Source organism: Anarrhichthys ocellatus, unplaced genomic scaffold, assembly GCF_004355925.1.
Source record: "Anarrhichthys ocellatus isolate YVR2014 unplaced genomic scaffold, GSC_Weel_1.0 scaffold14, whole genome shotgun sequence".
Taxonomy (NCBI): Eukaryota; Metazoa; Chordata; class Actinopteri; order Perciformes; family Anarhichadidae; genus Anarrhichthys; species Anarrhichthys ocellatus.
This window is the reverse complement of record NW_022280044.1, coordinates 2,902,335-2,907,068: the sequence shown is the minus strand read 5'-3', so window position 1 is coordinate 2,907,068 and position 4,734 is coordinate 2,902,335. Positions and strand designations below refer to the sequence as shown.

Genomic DNA, 4,734 nt, shown 5'->3' with positions numbered 1-4,734 from the left:
TGTGTGTGTGTGTGTGTGTGTGTGTGTGTGTGTGTGTGTGTGTGTGTATGTGTGTGTGTGTGTGTGGATGCTTTGCTAGTGCACGTGTGCTCCTGTGTAAATTTCTGCTGGTGTGTGCATGCTTGTTTATTCCAGTGTTTGTTGGTCTGCACATGCATGTTTATATTTATGAATCTATATGTGTGCGAGTACACTCACAAAAAAAAATGTGTGCGTCTTTTCAGATTAGTGCTTGGAAAATGGGTTTTCTCCTGCAATTAGAGGCCATTACCAGTTCACCACATGTCAAAAGAAAGCCACTTATTGCAGTAAATATACTTAAGGAGTGAATTACTGACCAACTATATACTCAAGCTGTACAGACCCTGAAAACTAATGGGCCAGAAAATACTAGAGGGGGGGGGGAGAGAGAGAGAGAGAGAGAGAGAGAGAGAGAGAGAGAGAGAGAGAGAGAGTCATTCACACATCATTTTGCATACAGATGCTTGTACTCTAACAACACACACTCCTGACCCTATGAACTTTTAACCATAGGAATTGGGGTTTTCACAGTTGCAACATCAAATCGTACCCAAACACACTCAGAGTTGTATTTCTGAAGGCCTACTTGTGGTTCACACACAAACAATTACTGCTGTAATATCATAACTGCTGCAACGTTTCTCAGTGGCCTCCGCTGCTTCTCTCCTATTTGCTTCTCTCTTGTTCCTCCTTAAACTCTGTTTATTCTCTAATGACCAAAGATTTCTCCTCACCTTTTTACTTTCCCTCTTACTCCCCTCCCTTCATTTTTCTTTCCTTTCCACTGAGACCTATTACGGATCTTTTAAGGCTCCACTGAGCGAAACCAATTTACCACAAACTGGGTCAGGCTCCACTAATGCCAACCTGCACACATGTATACGTGCACAAGCACATGCACAAAAATGCCTGCAATCACCTTGACCTTTCCTGCTCTTGCCAACATCTCAAGTAAACGCACACACACACACACACACACACACACACACGCGCACGCACACACTTGATAGTTATCTCCAGATTGGGATCAGTAGAAAGTAAAAGGGTGTTTTTTTTAGTCAGAGTCTGACATTCACTGCGTTCATGGCCAAGAGGGATTGGCCGGTCCAGAGGAGGGATGCAGGGAGAAACAAAGAGAGAGGCCGTAAGGTTGCCCATATTTAGCTGAAACTATGTGAAATCTCAGCACCTCCTCCCACGTGTAGAGTTTAAAACTTGGCTCCACAAAATATTGTCAGATCGGAGTAGAATGGAGGTGGAACATTTCAAGTGCTGTGGTTAAATAACAGTCACGAGAAAGGGTTCACAGTCTCAGTGAAACTCCTGAAATACTTCAACAGTGTCAGTGTTCAACAGTGATAATTACGTGTTGTATTTTAGAACCCAAGTACAAAATATAGCACAATTTACATTTTGCAAAGAGAAACGTTATCATTTAATATATCTGAGACCGTCACTGAAGCCCAAAAACTTGGATCCAATCTAATTTAAAGTCTATAAACCGTGTTAACCCAGTGAGGGCGGCGATCCCAGCTGACATTACTGTCTTTAAGAGGCTGGACCGGGCTCGGTGTTCATGTCATGCTAGCTTGACGGGAAGGCGGCTAAATAACGGCCCAAAGTTTGGCTAAATTTAGGCACGGGAACAACTTGCAGGGCCATTTTCAAATGGGTCCCTTGACCTGTCACCTCAAGATATTATTTTCGCCTATTTTAAAAATTGTGTATTTGAATGTGTATGCACCTAAACAGTGTTGGAATTGCATAACTTGGGTTTGACTGAAAGGTCGAGAGACTCTTGTGGATCCAGTGAGCCTGATTCATGTGTACTGATGTCCGTCCCCTTAGGAGACATTTCACCGAGTGTGACCATTTGTTTTATTTTAAACCTGACCTCACTGGATAAAATGACCTGTTGTGACCTAAAGGATAAGCACAGCCTCATGAAAGTACAACTTCTGCTACTTACAACCACAAAAAAAGAGACCTAGGGCATTTGTCTAAGGGGGTTCCTCGAGGCCTCAATGAGGTATTTTGGAGCAATTTTTTAATCATTTTTACCCATTTTCGAGTGGAAAAATAGTTACATTTTGCACCAAATCTGTGTAACAAATGATATCGACAACTTATGAGACATAAGTGAGCATGGGAACAGCAATTATACTTCTAACATAATGTTGTAAGCCATTGTTTACATATTATATTGTGTTTTGGGTGAAAAGCACATATAGTCACACCCCAACCACTTCTCTTTCTCGAGTCGATGTCAACATGGTTAGGCACAAGATGCAGGCATGAAACAGCAGCTATCCAACACACACACTTTGCTTGACCTTAGTTGGTTAGGTCACTATCACACATCATCCCTTACTTTATTCCCTGCTATGTCCTCAGACAAAGCGTCCGTCCCTCGCGACAAGAGCGTCCATTCATACCCATTAGGACAGCAGTAAATAGCCGGAGACAACCGTGACTGGGGCTAATCCGATTGCCTCTCACAATGGATGCTCAGGACAGACCGATCAGCGAGCAGCCAATGGGGAGAAAGGAACACACATAGATGGCTACACATCAGGATTATAGGGAGGCAGTCGGACACGGAAATGGAAAGCCACATCATTAACTGGTTTAAATGAGAGTCACACACACAAACTCCATGAGAGCTTTAAAACACAAACATTCTACGTTAACAACCATCTAGTAAATTCAGGCCCTACTAACATAAGAATGAATGCCACACGTGACCTTTACAAACACAATAGATAGATAGGATACAATTGTTTTATAAATACTATTCGTTTTCTGGATTTTCTCTTTTTAGTTTGGGGGGTCCACTACAGTCCAACCCAGGACCAGTTTGCTAACCTTGAGACATGCTGAATCACTGTTAAAATGACCCTTAAACAGAACATACTACCACTGTTTAACACATGCACGCAGGTTCAAAAACAGATATGCAACTAGAAGTCCCTCCACAGAGATTTGTACAGCCCCGAGACACACCACCATCATTAAGACAACTTACTCTTCCGTTCATTCCTCCAGAGCAGCCAGCTGGCTTTCTCCCCCCACTAAATCTCTCTTCTCTATATATATATATATATATATATATATAAATAATATATGTTTAACATAACACAGAGTTGCTTTACGGAACAGTTCCAGATCAGACCCTGAGGGCAGAGAGGAAAGGGAGGAAAGGGAGGAAAAGAGAGACTAAGAATGTTTAAGAAAGAAATGCAGACGGCATTCTGTGTAAACTGTACAAGAAAAGGGTGATTAGGGGATTACGGTGGTTTTTCATTAGTTGCAATATTTAGATTAGGCCATAGGATGAATCATTTCAAAGTAAGGTTTGTTAGAATAAGATATTAATATAAATAGTAGAGTTTGTGTCTGATAAATAAAAAAAAGAGTGAAATGAATCAACTTTTTGCATACCACTTCTCAAACTGAAGCACACAGCATTACCCTCACCATGGCAGGTCAATCAGAGTAGAGCCTCCGACTAAACATATGCATGAGAAAACCACCAGGAGCTTAAAGGTGAGCTTACTGGCTCTCTTACCTCAAAACTACATACACACTTATGACCTACGAGGTTTTACATATGAAACACACACACACACACACACACACACACACACACACACTGAACACATGCCTGTTTGTGAAGCTTCAAGAGACTGTTATGTTTAAATTCTAAAGGGGACCCAGGTCCCCTTTAGAACCTTGCAGTAAGTTGGATTCAGTAGCATGTTATTAAATTTGAATCGTTTTGCATAATTTAACAAATCCACTAAAGATTAGCATCCAATAGTTTTAAGTGCCGACAGTTATAAATAACTTCGAGGCAGAATGAGTATTTTCCTCAAAAACAATGTGTAGACTTCGAGAAAAATAATCTCTCTCGATCGTCACTTATAAACCACTAGAAGTGTGTGGGAGTGTTTGGATCTGCATTGATCTGATTTGACTTTGTTCAAGACGTTTCTGGGTGTCGACCTACGAAAAGGGCCGACACGGCACCGGAAAAACACGGAAATATAGTGAGCCCAAATGATAAGCGAACAAAGCTCATTCCAAAACGAGCGAACACCGTAAGGGAGGAGGGGCCAACTTTGAATGTTGTGTTTCCGAACCGCAACCAACCAATCCTACTCATTGTGCCTTCAATATTTAACAACAAAAACTCCCAATATTTAATAGAAATGGGATACATCGTTATACATTATAAATGTGTGCAATTATGCACACAACCTGTAGCTGCAAGCTGGAAATGAGATGTGTGTGGTGTGCATGTTGGGCTCAGTAATCAACAAAAGGAACTGGCCTGAACAAACATACGGCCAGAAGTGCAGGCAGGTGCTCCCATCAGCCTCCTTTCCTCTTTCTCCAGACACCCAAGCTTTGTGGTAGTTTGCAAAAGGGTCTCCTCAGGCCAAGGTCACCTCCCTGTAGACCACCACAGCTCTGCTCTGGCTTCCAGATGTTCTCAGACTCACATACATGCACACACACACACGCACAAGTTGTATTATTTGTGTGTGTTGGTTTGCCGCTCCTTTTATTGAAGGTATACTGCCTTCGACAACAGGACTTCTTGTACGAGAAGACTTTTAAAATAAAGTAAAATAAAGCTTGGTTCCGAATGTCGTGTGTGTGTGTGTGTGCACGTGTGTGTGTGTGTGTGTGTGTGTGTGTGTGTGTGTG

The 4,734-nt window shown here is 42.0% G+C and overlaps 1 protein-coding gene across 12 annotated transcripts in view; it reads right to left on the bottom strand.

Moving 5' to 3' along the window:
- dync1i1a (dynein cytoplasmic 1 intermediate chain 1a) overlaps positions 1-4,734 on the bottom strand; it is a 53,076-nt gene that overhangs the window by 37,224 nt on the left and 11,118 nt on the right. The window lies entirely within an intron of this gene.